Below are 22187 nucleotides of genomic sequence, written 5' to 3'. Positions count from 1 at the left end.
GACCTTCCAATTTCCCTATGGAAAAGAGGTCTTGATTGCAATGATAAACTCAGAACACGGAAAGGATAGGATTCACTGAAGTCCCCTTTGGCCTTTGTCCAAGTTGGTTCTGGGAAATTTGGCAAGGTATGGGACATCACTTGGAAAACTCAAATTAGACAAAAAGTCACAGAGGAGAGCTCCCTGGGGACGTGGATCAAATGGATGAAGAACTTGTCCTACAGGGCACAGGGGAACCTGCCAGAGACATTGCCTGCAGATGCTTCCCAGGCCTAGAATGGAGAGGAGAGAGTTCCTAGACCTCTCTAGTGGCTGTGTTTAACTTTGGGGGGGCTCATCGATGTGCATTCGTTTACAACCATGCTTTTTAAACAGAGATGTAGCAAATTCTTCACTCACCTACCCAAGCAGAGCGGGCCTGGGGCCAAGAGAAGGCTTGCCGTGTCTCCATCCCCAGTCCCCTGACAGTCGAGTGAGCCCCTGACTGAGAGGTGGGGAGGAGGGTGAGATGAAGGAGCGCCCGTCGGCCCCACAGCCAGTCCTCCCCCTGCCTGACCCCCGACCTCCTCCCTTCTGTTCCCTCTGCCCTTGTACCTGCCCTTGGATTTTCCCTCCCATCCATTCAGGTCTTCCCAGAGTTCTATCTCAGAGCTGAAATCTTCCTTAAGCCAACCTCTCTATTGTGTAAAAGCTTATCCCTTGATATTTGAGTGGCTTTACTCAGAAGGACAAGGAGGTGAGGGTGACGATAATAAAGGCAGGAGGGTCTGAGGTTATTGATTAATTTCTTCTTTCAGCTTCTAAACTAGGGTATGGGGCATAAAACACACAGAAAAGCCAAATATCACAGCATTTTCACAACTGTGAAATGCTCCCCTACAACTGTGATGGGGAGGAAAATGTACCCTTGTGGGTCGTCACCTCCATGAGGCAGCCCCTCCCACCACTCTGACTGTGTTAGCCGCTCAGTGGTGTCCAACTCTTTGCAACCCAATGGACTGTAGCCCGCCAGGCTCCTCTGCCCATGGAATTCTCCAGGCAAGAATACTGGAGTGGGTAGCCATTCCCTTCTCCAGGGGGATCTTCCCAACCAGTGATCAAACCTGGGTCTCTGGCATTGCAGGCAGATTTTTTACCATCTGAGCCACCAGAGGGCTGTTACCCTGCCTCAGAATCAAATTTCTGATTTCAGGTGTTGAATGGAAAATTATCTCACTAGCTTATTGCATCAGTTCAGTTCAATTTGGTCGCTCAGTCGTGTCCAACTCTTTGCGACCACATGGACTGCAGCACGCCAGGATTCCCTATCTGTCACCAACTCCAGGAGTTTACTCAGGCCCGTGTCCATTGGGGGAAGGCAATGGCAAGCCACTCCAGTAGTATTGCCTAGAAAATCCCATGGATGGAGGAGCCTGGTAGGCTGCAGTCCGTGGGGTCGCAAAGGGTCGGACATGACTGAGTGACTTTACTTTCACTTTTCACTTTCACACATTGGAGAAGGAAATGGCAACCCACTCCAGTGTTCTTGCCTGGAGAATCCCAGGGACGGGGGAGCCTGGTGGGCTTCCGTCTATGGGGTCACACAGAGTCGGACACGACTGAAGTGACTTAGCAGCAGCAGCAGCAGCATGTCCATTGAGTCTGTGATGTCATCCAACCATCTCACCCTCTGTTGTCTCCTCCTCCTCCTGCCTTCAATCTTTCCCAGCATCAGGGTCTTTTCCAGTGAGTCAGTTCTTCACATCAGGTGGCCAAAGTATTGGAGTTTCAGCTTCAGCATCAGTCCTTCCAATCAGCGTTTATTGTATAATCAGTGCTTAATGCATAATAGTGACAAAAGAAAAGGAGTGGTGTCAAGATAAGACTGAAGATCTTTATCTAATGTTTCAAAGGGAAGAAATGAATCATTCCGGGAACTGCCATCATGTAAAATTCCAAAGTGCAGTATTAAACTAATGGCTTGTGATGATTTTGCAAAGGAAGCAGTGATCACAGCGAAGAAACTACATAATAAAGAGAACTCCACAAACTGCAAGAAGAGGGAAAGGCCACCCCAAGCAAAGCAATATAAGCAAGATGAAGAGGCAGAGAAATACCCAACAAGTAAAGGAACAAGATAATTGCCCACCAACACAAACAAAAGAAGAAGATACAGGGAATTTACCTGATTAAGAACTTCAAATTTTGATGGTGAAAATGATTCAAAATCTTGAAAGCAAAATGGAGTTACAGATAAATAACCTGGAGAAAAGGATTGAGAAGATGGAAGAAAGGTTTAATAAGGACTTAGAAGAAATAAAAAAGAGTCAATATACAATGAATAATGCAATAGATGAGATCAGAAACTCTCTGGAGGGAACAAACAGTAGAATAACAGAGGCAGAAGACAGGATAAGCGAGCTAGAAGATAGAATTGTAGAAATAAATGAAACAGAGAGGAAAAAAGAAAAACCAATTAAAAGAAATGAGGATAATATTAGAGACCTCTGGGACAATGTTAAACGCTCCAACATTCGAATCATAGGAGTCCCAGAAGAAGAGGACAAAAAGAAAGACCATGAGAGAATACTTGAGGAGATAATAGTTGAAAACTTCCCTAAAATGGGGAAAGAAATAATCACCCAAGTCCAAGAAACCCAGAGAGTCCCCAACAGGATAAACCCAAGGCGAAATACTCCAAGACACATATTAATCAAATTAACAAAGATCAAACACAAAGAACAAATATTAAAAGCAGCAAGGGAAAAGCAGCAAATAACACATAAGGGGATTCCCATAAGGATAACAGCTGATCTTTCAACAGAAACTCTTCAGGCCAGGAGGGAATGGCAAGACATACTTAAAGTGATGAAAGAAAATACCCTACAGCCCAGATTACTATACCCAGCAAGGATCTCATTCAAATGTGAAGGAGAAATCAAAAGACAAGCAAAAGCTGAGGGAATTCAGCATCACAAAACCAGCTCTTCAACAAATGCTAAAGGATCTTCTATAGACAGGAAACACAGAAAGCGTGCATAAACTTGAACCCTAAGCAATAAAGAAAATGGCTACGGGATCGTACTTATCAATAATTACCTTAAACGTAAATGGGTTGAAATTTTCAAAAAGGCTAGGAAACAATTCTCATAGCCATCAATAGTTCAGTGTTGAGTTCATGAATAGTTTTTAAAGTTTGGGACAAACTGTAGTATTTGCTATTTGAAGTACTATTTCTAATTGGCATATTACGATGTAACATTGGTCTTCATTTCCAACTTAAAACGCCTAAAAATGCCTAACAGGTTTTTAGATTTGTGAATTTTAGTTGAAATGTATTTTATGATTTACTAAACCTGCAGAAATATTGAAATATTTCAGAGAACTTATTCACTGTACATTTAATTTATTTTATTTATAAAAGTTATGAACTGTAGAAAGTTTTACTTGTTGGGTCAAATGCTTATTGCTTCAAATGCTTGTTGCATTTGAAATGCTAGTTACAAGAAAATCAAATACCTTCAATGTATAAATGCTATTAAGTTTTTAAAGGACTCTGGAGTATAAGTAAGTTTGTTTAAAGAAATTTAGTCTGTTCAACTTGAATCAGCTCTGTCAAACATTAATTAAAAGCCTCATTTAAATAAAAAAAAAAAGGAAGCAGTGATCATTGAACTGACTCTCAGGTTCAATAAATAAACAGAATGCCAAAGTAAATGCATATGCTTATAAAGACTGATGGATCTGAAGAAAACTGTAGGGAGATCCTGTATAAAGATTTCAGCAGGCATCTGACAAAGTTTCTTAAGATGTCCTTGATACATAGACATATACAGACATACACAAACACACACATATAGATATTTGATTTAGTTAAGGTGATTATGTTAGGGGAAGAACACTGAATGAAACCAACCACTCTGGCCAGGTACCATAGTAACCATTTTCATGAGTTATTTTATGACAGGAGGTCCTGGTAAGGAACACAAAACTCATCAGCCACCACCAACTGGAAGAATTCAGGAAAGGTCAAAAGGCGATGCCATGTGTCCTACCACCTGCCAGAATCCTTCTCATTGGCATCCATCTTGGCTAAGCAAAGCTGCGCCACCAGGAAGGACCTTAAGTCATACGATTGGCCAAAGACAAATCCTATCTCCATGAAACCCAGGACGGTGGGCCACATGGCAGAGCAGTTCGCCTGGGTTCCCTTACCCTCCTGCTCTCCGCCAGGGCACCACTTCCAATAAAGTCTCTTGCTTTGTCAGCGTGCATCTCCTTGGATAATTCATTTCTGAATCTTAGACAAGAGCCTACTCTCGGGCCCTGGAAGGGGTCCCTTTTCCAGTAACAATTAGCTGACTCAGTTGATAAAGAACCCTCCTGCCAGTTCAGGAGGCACAAGAGATGCAGATTCAATCCCTCGGTTGGGAAGAGTCCTGGAGAAGGAAATGGAAACCTGCTCCAGTATTCTTGCCTGGGAAATCCCATGGACAGAGGAAGACTGGCGGGCTACAGTCCGTGGGTTAGAAAACAGTTGGACACATCTGAGCGACTGAACTGAACTGAGCATGTGGCACAATGGCATGAATAGCCATTATGAAATGGCTATTCATATAAGTGGAATTGTGTGGTATTTGTCTTTTGGTGACCAGCTTCTTTAGCATAATGTCCTCAGGTTCACCCATGTTGTAGCTTATGTGCTTACGTGTTTTTGCCTAAGAAGGTGTCCCTGTCCTTCATACATGTAAAGATCCATTCATTCTCTCCTCAAAAACAAGATAAATTTCCAGCAGTCATGTCTCTCTAGTTTATGTTAATGTTAATCTAGTTCAGTCACAATCACTCTGGACTAATCTGTTGCCTAAAGAATAAATCATAAATGTAAACACCATCGAAAATCCTCACATAAATAGCATGCACAGAACAACAAAGTAGAAAACATGCCTAGCTGCTGTAAATTTTTTCCTACTACCCACTCCATCTTGCCTTTCACCTCAGCCAGAAACTCAGCCGGAGAAGGCAATGGCAAGCCACTCCAGTGTTCTTGCCTGGAGAATCCCAGGGACGGGGGAGCCTGGTGGGCTTCCGTCTATGGGGTCGCACAGAGTCGGACATGACTGAAGTGACTTAGCAGCAGCAGCAGCAGAAACTCAGCAGGTTGGGATTGTTTACCTGCTGTTGTGACCTAAATCTTCATTCCTGAAGGATCAGAATCGTGCCTTAATTGGACTCATACAGTCATTCTCTTAAGCTTTACTACTGGACTTGAGGGTATGGAGAGGCATTCCAGGGAGCCCCCGGTTTGACCTAGTCTTACCTGCCACCCCTGCTGCCGCCCATGTAGTGGCAACCCTACATCCTCCTATAATAGGAATCAATCGCTCCGGTCTATAATTTACCTTCTTCTTTGAATATTGATTTAGTGGCAAGGGACACCTCCAAAGCCAGTTCACCTGGAACCATTGATGTGTCTCCTGGTAGACGCAGTCTCCCCTCAGAAATGAGGAAAGCCCACTAAAACTGCAGGCGTTAAAAATGCAGGAATGGGAAGCAAATTTTAGGTATACGAGGGCATCTATTCTAACTTCTGTCACCTGAATCCTGGACCAGTGTCTGACTGTGGGAGAAATATTAATTTCATTTCTGAACCAAAGCATATACTTTATCTTAAAGAATAGCACTCCAACTTACCAAGGTGCTTTCAGCCAAGGAAAGGAATCTCCCTGGACACGAAGAGGGGGAATTCACTTGTAAAGGTGACTTAGGGACCTTTGGTGTTTCAAAATCATTTATTTGTTCGAATCCACACGAATGTCCCTGCTTCAATTCTCAGCATCCTAGTGCTTAATTAAGGCCCTATGACAGAAAAGTAGAGAGACTGCTGAATCAGTTTCTCTTGTAATGCTTCAGCCCAAATCATCCAGATGTGGGTCTCTATCAGTTCTGTGTCTACAAAGGAATAGTGATTTTTCTAGGGCCAGCATCAAAGTTCTTGGGTTCTCTGGTGGCCTTAAACAGTATTTAACATTCTGGGTTTGTCATTTTCTTTTTTTATGCTCTTTGGTATAGTCGTGAGCAATTATCCGACCTCACAATCCTTGCACCATCATTCCCAAGGAAACGTTAAATGCCACAACCACTCAGTGTCCCATAGCCTTGTCTTTGAAAAGCAGTTCATCCTAGGCAATCACAGGCCATAATTCAAACACCTCTTTTGCTGCTGATGCCACACCCTACCCATGTCCTAGTTTTCATTGGCCATATGGTTGTCACTATAATCCAGCCCCAACAATTTGATGACCAATCTCAGATTCCCATCCTGAGAATCTGGTGTGTGTGTCTGTCTGTGTGTGTCTGTGTGTGTGTGTGTGTCTGTGTGTTAGTCTGTGTGTGTGTGTCTGTGTGTGTGTGTGTGAGTCTGTGTGTGTGCATGTGTCTATGTGTGTGTGTGTGTCTGTGTGTGTGTGTGTCTGTGTCTGTGTATGTCTCTGTGTGTGTGTGTGTCTGTGTGTGTGTGTGTCTGTGTGTGTGTCTGTGTGTGATCCTGTCCTAGTATCACATATTGCAACAGCCAGTCTCTCGTCCAGAGAAATACGACTCTCCAAAGCATTCTTCTGCACTGAGGAACACTGAGTGAGACCCAGGTTTCATAAACACAGCGGCAGGGGAGCGTATATGAAGACACTCCAAGGAGAGAGGGAAATGCTGAATTTTTGTGAATAAGGCATGTGCGTACTTGAGTGTTTTGTTGGAAAAATGAAAGCGTGCTGACTGTGCTTGTTCTTGAACTAGATGAAGCAGGTCATACTGAAGGGCTTACATGACCTCTTTCTTAAACTGAAGGCCAGGGACTTCCCTCGTGGTCCAGTGGCTAAGATTTTCGAGCTCCCAATGGAAGGGGCTGGAGTTCGATCCCTGGTCAGGGAACTGGATCGCACATGCTGAAACTAAGACCCAGCACAGTCAAATAAAAAAATAAATACCCGAAGGCCAAGGAGATGGCTCCTTCATGTAAATTTCCCCTGCTCTTTCCATCTCTTCCAGCCTTTGGTGCTTCACACATGATTATCTTTCTATGAACATATCCTATCACCCCAATGAGATTTCAAGCTCCAATGACACAATCAGAAATTATTTCCTTTCCTAGATGTGTAACCTTAAAACACAGTGATGACTGAAGAGACGGGAAGAGGTGAACTCATTCACTCTGTTAGTCGTCCCTCTGATCTCAGAGAACTAAAATTATCAATTAAAAACATATTAAGTAACAGAAGTCACAAAATAGTAAATGATCAACAGAAAGAAAGTCTTAAATGTATTACCAAAATCAAACCAGTAAAGGTTTTTTGTTTGAAAAGTGAGGTCTCAATTTTCATCTATTTTTGTATTTGCTCAGTTCAGTTCAGTTCAGTTCAGTCGCTCAGTCGTGTCCGACTCTCCGCGACCCCATGAATCACAGCACGCCAGGCCTCCCTGTCCATCACCAACTCCTGGAGTACACTCAAACTCATGTCCACAAAGTCGGTGATGCCATCCAGCCATCTCATTCTCTGTCGTCCCCTTCTCCTCCCGCCCCCAACCTTTCCCAGCATCAGAGTCTTTTCCAGTGAGTCAACTCGTCGCATGAGGTGGACAAAGTATTGCACTTTCAGCTTTAGCATCAGTCCGTCCAATGAACATCCAGGATTGATCTCCTTTAGAATGGACTGGTTGGATCTCCTTGCAGTATAAGGGACTCTCAAGAGTCTTCTCCAACACCACAGTTTCCAATTAATATTGCACAGTTGGTCTTCATTTACCCAGTTTCTATTTGCTAAACCATTACACAGATAATTTTCATAACTTAACTCCTGTAATGGCAGAAACAATAAAAATGTTAGATATTAGAGGTAAAGGATCAGTGTCAATTCATTTTAAAATTACGGAGTAATGATTTCATTATCTGAGAAGAATGCAGAGTTTAAGTTCCAATCCCTTTACATTTTATTCTCAAAGCAATGTAACTGAGCAGGTTTGTGTTTGTAGCTAGAAATAGGAATAAATGAAACCAGAAACATCAGGTGATTTGGCCAAGGTTTCCTCTGCCCACCTGAGAGTCTCTGTGATTTACCTGGACTGATTGGAATATTTTGATAGATGCAACCACAGGTGCTTTCTGGGTGGGGCTGGTGAGTGGGCGTGGGAAAAGTTTTCTGCCTCTGAAACGCATATATTGGAAAAGAAAATGGCAATCCACTCCAGTATTCTTGCCTGGAGAATTCCATGGCCAGAGGAGCCTGGTGGGCTATCAGTTCATGGGGCTGCAAAGAGTCACAACTTACTGAGTGAACTGAGTAGACAGCAAACAAATGCATATATGTGGAATCCAGAAAAAAATGATACTGATGAACCTATTGGCAGGGCAGGCCTAGAGAAGCAGAGGTCCAGAACAAACTTGTGGATACAGAGGGGAAGGAGAGAGGGGACGAACTGAGAAATTAGCACTGACATATATACACTGCTCTGTGTAAAAAGAGAGCTAGTGGGAAGCTGCTGTATAGCACGGGGAGCCCTGTGCTCTGTGATGACCTAGAGGGCGTGAGATGAGGGTGGGTGGGAGGAGGGTGCATGAAGGAAGGGATATCTGTATACATAAAGCTGACTAATGTTGCACAGCAAAAACTAAAACAACAGTGTAAACCAATTATACTACAATTTTAATTAATAAATTTTTAAAAAAGAAAGAAACTAATCCTCCTGACATCTTAATCTTGGATTTATAGCATCTAGAACTGAGTAAATCAATTTTTGCTATTTAAGCTACCTAGTCTTAAGGTATTTTTATTGTGGCAGCCTTAGAAAACTAACAGAAGAGTCCATTTTAATATCTTATTGTATAAAATGTCACAGAAAGCAACTTGAAGCCATAACTATATATCTTATCATTGTCACAATCTACCTTTTATAACAAAGTTTTAGCATGTTTGTCTCCTAAATAGAAGTGTGTCTGTGCCTTAAATATCCACAAAGGAATTGTTTATGAAAGTCTAATTACCCTAACAATGTTTTAATATGGTAAAAAGACTCGAAGTTTGTACTGAATGTGTTGTGTAATAAAGAATAAAATAGAGTAATTTAAAAACATTTTAAAAAGCAGCTGTATGTTCCCTATAAGAAACAAAATGCACTTTACATATAAAGATGCATACAGAATAAAAGTAAAAAGATTAAAAAGATATACCATGATGCTGCTGCTGCTGCTAAGTCACTTCAGTCGTGTCTGACTCTGTGTGACCCCGTAGACAGCAGCCCACCAGGCTCCCCCATCCCTGGGATTCTCCAGGCAAGAACACTGGAGTGGGTTGCCATTTCCTTCTCCAATGTGTGAAAGTGAAAAGTGAAAGTGAAGTTGCTCAGTCACCTCTGACTCGTAGCGACCCCATGGACTACAGCCTTCCAGGCTCCTCCGTCCATGGGATTTTCCAGGCAAGAGTACTGGAGTGGCTTGCCATTGCCTTCTCCGATACCATGCTAATATTAGTCAAAAGAAAGTTAGAGTAGCTTTATTATATTAGACCAAAGGATATTACCAGGGATAAAGACAAGAAGGTCAACTAATCAGAAGTGTAACCGAGTCCAAGCTCCCTCTGCTCTCTGCTCGACAGGCCAATGAATCCCAGAGATGAGATGTTGCAGCAAGGAAAATGACTTTACTCAGAAAGCCTGCTGACTTTGGCAGGCTAGTGCCTCAAAATAATATCTTACCAGGGTCTGGATTCCAGGTTCTTTTATAGAACAGAGATGGGAGGAGGTGAGGAAGCAAGGTAAAAAGGCCATTAATCTTGCAATCATCTCCTAGAATGGCAAGCCTCAGGCAGAGGATGTTTTCTTTCTTCCTGCCATCTACAGGTCGCCGGGGTTCTGAACAAAGGCACTTTAAAAGTCAGGCAGAGGGCAGGACTGTGTGGATCACCACAAACTGTGGAAAATTCTTAAAGAGATGGGAATACCAGACCACCTTACCTGCCTCCTGAGAAATCTGTATGCAGGTCAGGAAGCAGTTAGAACTGGACATGGAAGAACAGACTGGTTCCAAATAGGGAAAGGAGTATGTCAAAGCTGTATATTGTCACCCTGCTTATTTCAATTATATACAGAGTACATCATGAGAAACGCTGGGCTGGATGAAGCACAAGTTGTAGTCAAGATTGCTGGGAGAAATATCCATAACCTCAGATATGCAGATGACACCACCCTTATGGCAGAAAGTGAAGAAGAACTAAAGAGCCTCTTGATGAAAGTGAAAGAGGAGAGTGAACAAGTTGGCTTAAAGCTCAACATTCAGAAAACTAAGATCATAGCATCTGTTCCCATCACTTCATGGCAAATAGCTGGGGAAACAGTGGCTGACTTTATTTTTTTGGACTCCAAAATCACTGCAGATGGTGACTGCAGCCATGAAATTAAAAAACATTTGATCCTTGGAAGGAAAGCTATGACCAACCTAGACAGCATAACAAAAAGCAGAGACATTACTTAGACAACAAAAGTCCATCTAGTCAAAGCTATGGTTTTTCCAGTAGTCATGTATGGATGTGAGAGTTGAACTATAAAGAAAGCTGAGTGCCGAAAAATTGATGCTTTTGAACTGCAGAGTTGGAGAAGACTCTTGAGAGTCCCTTGGACTGCAAGGAGATCCACCCAGTCCATTCTAAAGGAGATCAGTCTGGAATATTCATTGGAAAGACTGATGTTGAAGCTGAAACTCCAATGCTTTGGCCATCTGATGCAAAAAACTGACTCATTTGAAAGGACCCTGACCCTGGGAAAGATCGAAGGCAGGAGGAGAAGGGGACGACAGAGGATGAGATGGTTGGATGGCATCACCAACTCAATGGACATGAGTTTGAGTAAACTCTGGAAGTTGGTGATGGACAGGGAGTCCTGGGTTGCTGCTGTCCATGGGGTCTCAAAGAGTGGGACATGACTGAGCTACTGAACTGAACTGAGAGGGGCAGAGTCCTTGTAAGCAAGCCATTCTGTTTGATTATAATAACAAAAGCAATAAAAAGCAAGTCAAAGAAGCAGTTCCAACATAGAGTCAGAATTGGCTTCTTCTCTGCAATGGAAAGACCTAATAATGCCCTGAATATCAGTTTCAAAAATCCATGAAAGCAAAACCTGATAGAACTGCAAAGAAAAATAGATAAATTCGGATTTCAAATCTCTCTTCCAGTAATTGACAGAATATGTAGACAGAAGATCAGCAAGAATACAGCAGATCTGAGCAACATGATTAGCCAATGTGACCTAACTGAGAAATGTATAGAACCCCAAAGGACATTAACCAAGATAGACCATAAAATAAGTCTCAGTAAATTCAAAAGTATTCAAGTCATATCAGAAATATTCTCTGACCACGATGGAATTGAATTAGAAATCAGTAATAAAAAGATATCAGGAAAATCTTCAAATATTTGGAAATAAAAGAATATACTTTTAAATAACCCTTGGATCAGAGAGGAAATCGAGAGGAAATTAGAAAATATTTTGAGCTGATTGAAAGTGAGAACAGAGTATGTTGGAATTTGTAGAATGCCAGCAAAGCAGTCCTTGAGAAATTACAGCACTATATTAGAAATGAAAAAAAGGCCCCAAATAATCAGCCTCAAATTTTCCCTTAAGAAACTAGAAAAGGGGCCTTCCCTAGTGGCTCAATGGTTAAGAATTTGCGCTTCCATTTCCATGGGCATAGGTTCTATCCTATGGTCAGGGAAGTAAAATCCCCCAAGCTGCAAAGTACACCCAAAAAATGAAACTAGAAAAGATAAAGCAGTCAAACCCAAATTAAGAAAGGAAATAATTAAGATCAAAGTATAAGTTGATGAAATAGCTGTTAGAGTCCGGTAGAGGCAGCTGGCAAGTACCAACTTCCAGTCAGCAGGGTCCCTTCATAGCCACATATCTGACCATGTGACACCATTTCATGCATTGTGTCCCGCGTTGCTGGGAAGGCTCATTCCCAGGTCTAGGGAAGCGATGGGCCAGTCAGTGTGCTAAAATTGGACCAGGCCTTGCAAGTAGCAAAAGTCTCTGGACCACTGTCTTACTAGCCTCCTGGTCCAGGAAAATATTCCCTCTTGTTGCTTTTTCTCATACCCAGAGTCACATTATTACAATTATTGATCTCATATGGAACTGCATATCAGCATTATATCACAGGCTCAGTGAAACAAGTGACATAGAAAATAATATAGCCATAGCTAGTAGTTATTAGTAAAATAAGAATTATAAGTCAAGAACTTTTATTAGATAAAGCCTAGTATACCCCAAGCCACCTGACTTCATTTGTTAAATGACTATAGCCTGGTGTTAATCTCCTGGTTGTACATTATGGAGCATCTGACCTTTATCTGAAGATTGGTTACTGAAATAAACCTTAGAAACTAACCTAGAGTGTCCTTTTTAATAACTTAAATTTTTTAGCAGTATCACGTAACAAGGAACTGTCTCAGCAGTGAGTCTTAGTAAACACTAGACCTTAATTAACAAAGCTAGAAACTTAATTTAACAATTTACAAAACTTAATATTCCATGATTTTTCATTATGGAGGCATTAACCCTGTAGCCAGGAAGGCTTTAACCCATCAAATAAAAAATGAGGTTTGTCAGGGAGCTGGGAAAAGCCAAGCAGCCATCTTGGATATCCCATAGCCCTGACTCTGATTTCCAGCTATTGTTTTTAATTTTCCAATTTAGAAGCAGACTGTTGCCATGGTTTAAGGACATTAGGATGGCACAAGTCTAACAGAGTTTTTGTATAACCAGAATGAGCTTTTACATGTCTACAAACCCGACAATTGGATTAATTTCTAAAACTAGCATAGGATCAGGCCTATGGTAGAAAAGCATTTGATTTATATGCAGAGGTCTAAGAAGTCAAGAAAACATTATAAATGATCATACGAATCAGGTCCAGCATCTTGGGCAAGCTGTCTACCTCTGATGTCGTCGTCTTCTCATCCTGGTGTAGTGTAGTTTCTTCTCAAAAAAGTCCTTCCATCCAGGTTGGAGACAGTCCCTTAAATTATGTCTTTTTCTAGTCCTGGTTGCAGGTCATAAGGCATCTGATCTTCATCTAAAGATAGATCACTGAGACAAGCTTCAGAAACAAACCTAGGGTGCTCTTTAAGAACTCAACCAAATCCTATATTAATATCACATAAGAGCAAAGATCCATTCAAGAAATGAATCCTAGTAGAAACAGATTTCCATTAACAAACTGGGATTTAACACTCATTGAAACATCTTTTTCTCCCTAAAATCACCCTCATTTTTATCAAATATAACCAAATTAAGACTTGTTTACAAAATAGATCTGTTCTCAACAAACTTGACCTGATTATTTATATAACCATAGACTTTTTTTTTTTTTTCGCTTTGCTTTGCTGAAACTTTTATGGAGTCTCAAACTTAACTTTAAAACCTTTCAGGGCTAGGAAAGTCATCTCAAAGGCTTATCAGATTTTGCCTAACAGATGTGAGTGAATTCCTCCCTTTCTTAAGGTCTCCAAAACTGAGATTTCTGTACCTGTTAGTGAGATAACCTTCTTAGTTTATCTGATAAAGTTACTGGAAGCCCAAGAGTTTCCAGTCTCTGAAGGGGTCAGATAGAGAAAAATGTTAAATGCTTCAATTTGTCTATTAAATACCATTTTACCAAATTACTATTAGAAAACACAGATTCAAACCAGTAATTTTTCAGAAACCATGAAATTATAAGCATATTTGCCAGTTCATTCTGTCCTTTTGTTAACCTTTGTACAGTCGTCAGGTTTCTCACTAGAATCTTTAAATTTCTTACCCAGTTCAGAAACTTGTATTTATCCAAAAGTCCTTTTTATAGATCTTCTGGAAGAGGAAACATTTTCACAAGAAACTTGGTTAGTGCTGTGACAACACTTTAAGATAGTAATCAGAATTATGGCAACATTTTACCTGAATATATCAGAATTTATATATAAATTGTTTCTAGGATATCTGTATTATTAACATTTACCATACAATATACCCCGGACTTATTATTCACTTGACAGTACTTCCCATGTAATTTAACATGGAAGTTGAACCCAATTAGTGTAATATCTCCCTTTGGGATGTTTCAGGGGCCCTCTGAAGCATCCCAAAGTCAGCTAGAAGCCAAAAGTGCTTCATCAGATTGATTTAGGAAGTTTTGTCAACAAATCTCAGAAAGGTTTAGAACACTCAGTCAGATGGGATTATAGGTCACTGAAACAATAGCTATCCACTCAGCCATAGTAACAATATAGGATTTCAGAGGCAAATATAGAACAGACCATTTAAGAGGCAAATAAACTTAAATCTATTGTCAAATACAGTTTAACATCTCAAAAAACATTTGTTTATACACAAAACTCTTTCCTTGGGGTCCACTTTCCACTAAACCTTTTTATCACTTTCTGTACCCATTTGTTCTCTCATCCTGGAACAGCCAACTGTAAGTTAGACCTACTACCTTTTTCCTCTATAAAATGTAACTTCATTTTTCATACCTTTTTACTGAACACACACATCTTACTTTCCTTAATCAACCAAGAATTGACCTTTATATTAGCATTCTATAGATTGGTGAACATAAATACCAGTGATAACTTAAAAAATTTTAGCAAACATCTCAGGATGGCATCAAACATTATTTATTAATAGTCTAAAATCTTTAGTTTTTCTGTAAGTTAGTATTCAGTAGTGAATGTTTCAGAATCTTATTTTATTTGGAAATGACCTAGCTATTCAATGGAGAAGGTAATGGCAAGCCACTCCAGTACTATTGCCTAGAGAATCCCATGGATGGAGGAGCCTGGTGGGCTGCAGTCCGTAGGGTCGCTGGGGGTCGGACACGACTGAGCGACTTCACTTTCACACATTGGAGAAGGAAATGGCAACCCACTCCAGTGTTCTTGCCTGGAGAATCCCAGGGACGGGGGAGCCTGATGGGCTTCCGTCTATGGGGTCACACAGAGTCGGACATGACTGAAGTGACTTGGCAGCAGCAGCAGCTATTCAATAAACTTTTGTTACTTAATTTAGCACAACCTTAGAAATTTAGGTTACCAAAATCTAGAGAAACTGTTTTAGACAGACATTTTTAACCTTAATAGAGTTTATCTAAAAGCTTATGTCTCATTTACATTTCTTAGAAGTTGTTTTTTTTTTTTTTTTTTCCCTCACTCCAGGTAATTTCTTTGTCGACAAACTTGTAACAGATATGATATTTAATTTATATTGAACTTAGGTGCAATGAAAATATTCTACTTAATGTTAATTACTCTAAGACATGTCTATATTAGATAGATCAACAAACATTAATATCAGGTTTTTAATACTGAATATTTTCCAGTTTACTTGAACCTGGAATTTATTAATTTAGAATTATTTGAGGAAGGAAACGGTAACCCACTCCAGTATTCTTGCCTGGAGAATCCCATGAATGGAGAAGCCTCATAGGCTACAGTCCATGGGGTCGCATAGAGTCGGACACGACTGAGCGACGGAACGGAACGGACCCTTTTTAAAGCCAATTAAATAGAGCTCATTTACAAATTAACTTCAAAAAATATTACTCAGAGACAAAGACATACCAAGACATATTAAGACAGACACAGTGCGAGTCTTTAGTCATGAATTAGATATTACAATATAAAATTTACTAGTTTATAAAAACAGTTGGACCAATTCTATAGGGGGTCGGTGGAGGGACCCCATAAACAATAAAAGGGCATAAGGAAGGAGAGCCACCCAGTCCCCGCCAGTCTCTATTGCCAATTTTGCCAATGTTTCTTTTATGGTCCGATTCATCCTTTTTACTTGACCCGAGCTCTGGGGATTGTATCCGCAGCGTAATTTTCATTTAATCTCCATAGCCAAAACCAATCCCTGAACAACTTTATCTTAGCCAAATTCCTTGGTCTCCGGGCAGCTGCTCGGAGGCCTGCCATAAGAGTCTGGCGGTACCCTCGGAGATGCTCCCTACCTTCTGCACGCTCAAAGTCCCACTGGGGCCGGGTCAATGGAAATCCCTCATCAATTAGGTTCGGCTGCATTGTGGGCCTCCCGTCCACACCAGGGACATGTTTCCGAGCTTCTGATAGAATCCGCTCCCGTTCTTCCGTGGTGAAGAGCACCTGTCCTCCCGTCCACACCAGGGACATGTTTCCAAGCTTCCGATAGAATGCGCTCCCATTCTTCCGTGGTGAAGAGCACCTGTAACAGCTACTGACAGTCATCCCAGGTGGGATTATGGGTGAAAAGGACAGAAACAAAAGGCTTTATCCATGCTGGTGGGTTTTCCACCAGATCTTGCCAGACCAGGATATAGGGCATCTGTCCGGGTGGCCGGAAGGGCCGGGCGTGAGAACCTTCCCCCAACAGCCCGGATGGTGGGCAGGCTGAAGGTTCCCTCTCTCGGCCACCCGACATTAAAAGTGGGCCACTCCAAGGAGCAGAGCGTCACCAGCTTATTCCTCTTCACTAGCAGAGACAAGTCTCGCACCCTAGATTTAAAGACAGAGAAATGATCCATCATGAGGACGAGCGGGGTAGAGCTTCCTTGACCCATGACCACAGAACAGATTACAGGAGAGAAAAGACACAGGAGAGAGACGGAGACAGTGCCGGCACACACGATAACACGACAAACGGAGGACAAACGTTGGCCAAAAACACGCTACTAGGTCTCTGAGACCTCTGAGGCTTCCTGCAGTTTAAAGTAACCTTACTGAAGGGCGTCCACTGCCCACCAGATTCCGGATCGGGAGAGACCTCCTCTCTCCCGCAGAGCCAGCTGCCTTCCAGCGCGAATGCTGGGCCTCGGCCTTATGCTGGCTATGGCGATCATTTCGCCCCTGAACAGACCTTGCAGAGCCAGAAAAAGACAAGGGATACAATTCCAGCAAACACACAAATTCGAACCGAGCTTTTCAACACCCACTGGCCAGTCCGCCACACCACATTCACAGGCGCCGTCTCATTCACACAACACTCAGGACCCTTACCTAGGGTTCCAAACGGCGTCCACTGTGGACGTCGTTCAGGCAGCCCTTTGCTGGGGACGTCTCGCACGACTTCCAGTAATGGAGCCTCCAGGGTCGTAACCCACTCCTTCCCTTCCATGAGAATTCTCAATTGGGACCGGGCAGAGACCTGCTTCAGTTTCTGGTCGAGGACCTGTTTCAGTCCTCCCCTCCAGGAGGTGGCCAAACCTCCTGCTGCGGCTTTTTTGTAAACCTCGGTATCGGAGGTTGTCTGTCTCTTTGAGGAGGGGTCTTGGGATCCCGGACGAACCCCCAAATGTTAGAGTCCAGAGTTGCCCTTCCCTCAAAGGAACAGAGGACACTCACGATAATGCAAGACACACAGCGAGGTTTATTTTCAGCTAGCTGGGGTCCAGGTGTCCGCCCGACGCAGTAGGTTTCAACAAGGACCCCAAGCACTCAGAGCCAAGGGGTTATATAAGCATTTTCAAATCATGATATTTCTAAATTACCTAACTCACAGGAATTTTCTTTACACACACACACAGCTGTGCCTATCTCTCTCCTGGGGTCTTAAGGAGATAAGTTTATCAGACCTGTTTACCTAATTTTCAGTGTCGAAGCCGCCCACATTCTTGGTGTTTAAGATTAACTTGTCTCCCAGGTTTTATCTAGTTCTTCTTCCCTCAAGTCACATACTCAGTAAAAATGGTTTTTCCGGCCTCTAAGATGGCCGTTCTGATGCTAACCCATCCTTACAGCAGCTAGTGTGTGAACGTGAGATTTCCATCCAGCGGACAAAGACTGCAAAGAAGTGTTGCAAGGCAATCCTGGAGCACATGCTCACCTAGTTTCACCTGTAAATGAAAACGAATGGGACGTTGAGAAAATATATGATGCTCTTTTTCAAATGTATGTAGGAGATGGATTCATAAAAATGTAATTTTAAGTTTAAAATATTGCTGAAAGCAGGGTAGCTCTCCTCAAAAGGCTTTTGCTCAATCAAGAGACCACAGCAGCACAACTATAATTGTACTGTAGGAGGCTGTGGTTTCCTTCCATCTTCCACCCACCCCACCCCCAGTGAGTGGCAGCCACTAGTAGGGTCGGATTGGCCAAAGTCACTGGTTCACAAACCTGGCTACACATTAGAATCACCTGGGAAGTCTCTCTGATGCCCAGACACGTCTATATCCGGGAGACTGGGATCTCTGGAGGGAGGGGTGGTTCTGATGGGCAGTGGGTGTTGAGAACCCCTGGTCCCTCAGAGGACTCATCCTCTGGTCACAGTGATTGTCTCAGAGAAGAGCAGTGGCCTGAGGCAGAAACCAATCAGCATAGGATTAGATGAGTGGCAGGGTGATCATATGGAAAATCAAGAATAAAAGCAGAACCACTCTGAAATGTAGTCTGTAAGAAACAGTAAGACATTCTGAACCGAGAAAAACAGAGTACTTTATGGAAGATGGTAGCGATGAGGCTGGAAGACAGGTTCAGAAGTATATTATTAACAGCTCTAACTATCACTACATATGAACTGATCTGACAGGGGAAAACTATTTTTATGCCTAAAATGTACATGATTAGAGCTTTAGGAAGTTAATTTTGGTGTCACTGTGGAGAAGGGTCCTAAGTGGAGATAGATGTGGACCAGCCACTGATTAGGAGGTGGGTGTGGTGGGCTAGGGAAGAAATTCTGTAAGGCTGGGGAGTCCCAAGACATTCTAGAAACTGAGAGAACTTCCATGTCACTTGGACAAAAGTGGTCTTGGGATACAATTCTTCTTCTCCACAGTGGCTGATAATGTATCATAAGGAGGAAAAGACAGAAGGATGAAAGGGAATTTTCCAAACTTTTTTAAAATCACAGAACCATGAAAAAGTGTAACCTATTAAATAACAAAAGAATCCATTATGTTTACTGCTCCATAAACAGGAGAGAAGGGAACTATCTTGCATAATAAAATGCAAAGAAATTTAGAAGGAACAATAGAGGCAGAAAATTTTCCACTGAAGAAAAACTAGTGGGTGAAACTTTGATGTGGAGCACAGTATTTATGGAGAAGAGCACAGCAACCCACTCCAGTGTTCTCACTTAGAGAATCCCGTGGACAGAGGAGCCTGGCGGGCTACAGTCCACAGGGTCACAAAGAGTCAGACATGACTGAAGTGACAGCATGTACAATATTTGCATAATATCAGATCATCTCTCTGCAAATTACTGATTAATTGTAAAAGGAAAAAAGCAACTGTACAGAGGATCCTCCCCAAAAACCTATTCAAATCCACTATGCATTGTTAAATGATATTAATATGCAGAGATAGCCCAAAAATTAGCACCATCTTACTGATTTTGTAGGGTAAGGAAATTTCCAAGGACAGATAGTCACCACCCATGAAAGTGGAGATAGCCATCCTCTTATTTATTGCATGATTCCCAGCATAATATGGGCACAGAGGAGATTCTCGAGAACTATGTGTTGAATAAATGAATGCCTAATGAATTATTCAAGAAGCAATAAGAGAGAATGAGCTTCAGATTTTGCTAACTTTAGTAGTTAGGAACCCCTAAAGAACTCCAGTCCAGCAGTCAAAAGACAGGTTTCTAGTCCCCCAGGACATCAACTGTCTGTCCCTATCTCCCTCCCCACTTCAGCATTTCCAAGACCCTTAATATATCTAGGTCTGAATCTCCTTCCAAAACAAAAGTTATCAGTCAGCATCACCACTAAACAGGTTTGAAACAAGATGGGCCTTTTATCCTACAGTCATCCCCTACAGAAAACACTCAGGATATTAGCACTGAGACCTACCTTGAAAGGCCCTCTTTAATATTCTTCTAGCACAGGAAAAGATTCTCATCATCACTAATCATTATGGAAATGCAAGTCAAAACCACAAGGAGATAACACCTCATATGTATTAGGAGGGATACTATGGGGGGGGAGAGAAAAGAAAGATTGGCAAGGATGTGGACAAACCGGAACCCTTACACACTGGTGGTAGGAGATGTAAAACAGGGCATGACGAAACACTACATGACTCCTCTTGCATGAAGTTACTGAGAGCAGTCAGATTCAGAGAGAAACAAGGTGGCCCTGTGCTTGTCAGTGGCTGGGGAGAAGGGGATTTGGGAGTTAGTCTTTGAGAGCACGTGAACACAGGATGAGATGAGTTCTGAAAATTGGTTGCACAATAATGTGGAATGTACTTAAAAACACTGAACCAGATGCTTAAAAATAGCTCAGATGGTAAATTTTATTTTGTATGCATTTTACTACTATTTTTTAATTAAATGAGAAAAAAAATCCTCTCAGTGTGCCTCGGGTAGAACTCTTCCTGTGCAGAATCTAGACTTTGCCACTTTCTGGTTGTTAGAACTTTGGACTAGCCACATAACCTCTGGGTATGGGCCTCTGGTGAATAGGAGTAACACCTCCCAAGGCTGATGAGGGGCCAACTGGGAGGATCTGTGTTGGTCTAAAGATGTCCCACCAGACAATGAACAGCCGTCACTACAGCAGAGTTCCTGAGTTACTCCTTGTGGGCCCCAGTAGAAAGCCTCTGCTAACTTTGATGGATAAGGTTGCTAACTTTGATAGCAGCACCCAACAGGATGAAGAAAGACTTCTCTTCTTTCCTGGCAAGGACTCAGCCAATGAAAAGCTGTGGAGTCTATACTCTAGCCCTCCCAACTTGCTTTTCCCCTCTATAAAAATGTTCTCTGTCCCTAGCATTTAGAGGATTTGCAAATGGCTCACCATGATTACAGGTATGGAATCGTTGCTGATCCCAAGTAAACCCATTTTGCTTGAGAAATATCTGACAGTCTATTTGTTCTACAAAAGGTATACAAAAGGAAGGGTGTTAACAAGTGTTGGGATCAGAAAGGCAAATTATCTGCTTGACACATTTTTTTTTCAAAATTTTTTATTAGAAAACTGAAATTTACAATGTGTTTATATCATTCACTGAGTACATGACATTTAAAAACAACATCATTACAGAAAGATAACAAAAATACAAAGTCTTAAAACCTACAGGGTATGGAAAACATTATCCACTGAGGCCTAAAATGTAGTAGACTTTACATAAAAAGGAAAAGCAATGAGAATACAAGTATACAGCCAGTTTAAGAAGTTAGCAAAATAAACAGAATAATCATAAAGAAAAGAAAGCAACTAATACACATTTGAATGAACACTAGTTGACACCTCTCAAGCTGATTCAGTGAGTTTTCAACAGGATCACCTCCCTAAACCATCTCAGCACTCAGCCAGTTCACATACCCCTTGTGTCATCAGCTTCTCTGACAAAAGTCTCTGGAGAGTCTGTCTTAACACCAGAGACAGTTTCCACGTCCACACTCCCTTTGCAAGGGGACAGTTCATTGACTGAAATGTGGCCAGTGTCAGGGTAGCGAGGATGTAATCACTCCCTGAAGGGCCAAATGCATCTGGTCCAAGACCCTGCCCCGCCTCATCTCTGGGGACAGGTCCTGCACTCACCCCCAACCTTCTGGCCTCTGGGATGAGGGGGGAAAGAAATGCAGAGCTCACCCCAGAGGCTGCAGTGAGGACAGGGGGGACATTGCCAGGGAGAGTCTCAGCAGACTGGACAGTCTAGTCCCCAGCTGGACACGGTTCATAAACTAGGCCACTGATTTCCAATAATGGGGAAGAGGGAGAATTATTCAATAAACTATGATGGGAAAGTGGGCTGCTTTGGGAAAATGGGGCCAGTCTTATAACAAAGTGGCGGTTGCGCAGGGCTGGAGTGGCCGTGAGGAGATACTGGACATCCCCATGTTTGGGGTATTTGGAGATATGCTAAATTTGGAAAACTCAGCAGTGGCCACAGGACTGGAAAAGGTCAGTTTTTATTCCTATCCCAAAGAATGTACTGTATTGTGCACGAGCTAATCACATACCCTGCAACTCCTTCACCTTGCCTTTAAACACCCTTTCCTAAAATCCATTTGTGTTTTCCAGGTTTTTAAGCATTGCTTCTTATTCGGCACCTGCAATAAAGGCTGCACTTTCCTTCACCACAACCTGATGTCAGTAGATTGGCTTTACCATGAGAGGGCAAGCTGAGCCAAGTCTGGTTCAGTAACAGATGGAGATCTAGGAGGCCATGTGGGGTTAGTTACTGAACATAAGCAATAGTTCTTTC

At 42.1% G+C, this 22187-nt stretch overlaps 1 long non-coding RNA gene across 3 annotated transcripts; it reads right to left on the bottom strand.

The window, feature by feature from the left end:
- Positions 1-574: 574 nt before the first annotated feature.
- Positions 575-19841, bottom strand: LOC148775814 (uncharacterized). 3 transcript variants are annotated; one of them, XR_016038859.1, is made up of 7 exons: positions 19826-19841; positions 17617-17869; positions 17034-17144; positions 16243-16532; positions 16013-16163; positions 2165-2241; positions 575-1816 (listed from the first exon to the last, which is right to left on the bottom strand). It is a non-coding gene; the product is annotated as an uncharacterized LOC148775814 (long non-coding RNA). The 3 variants fall into 3 exon arrangements; XR_016038861.1 differs by lacking the exons at positions 575-1816; positions 2165-2241 and adding an exon at positions 14444-15038; XR_016038860.1 differs by lacking the exons at positions 575-1816; positions 2165-2241 and adding an exon at positions 14444-14984.
- Between the last annotated feature and the right edge of the window lie 2346 nt (positions 19842-22187).

This window comes from Moschus berezovskii, chromosome 13 (genome assembly GCF_049115385.1).
Source record: "Moschus berezovskii isolate FMDL1 chromosome 13, NW_MosBer_1.0, whole genome shotgun sequence".
Lineage (NCBI taxonomy): Eukaryota > Metazoa > Chordata > Mammalia > Artiodactyla > Moschidae > Moschus > Moschus berezovskii.
This window is presented reverse-complemented; position numbering and strand designations above follow the sequence as displayed.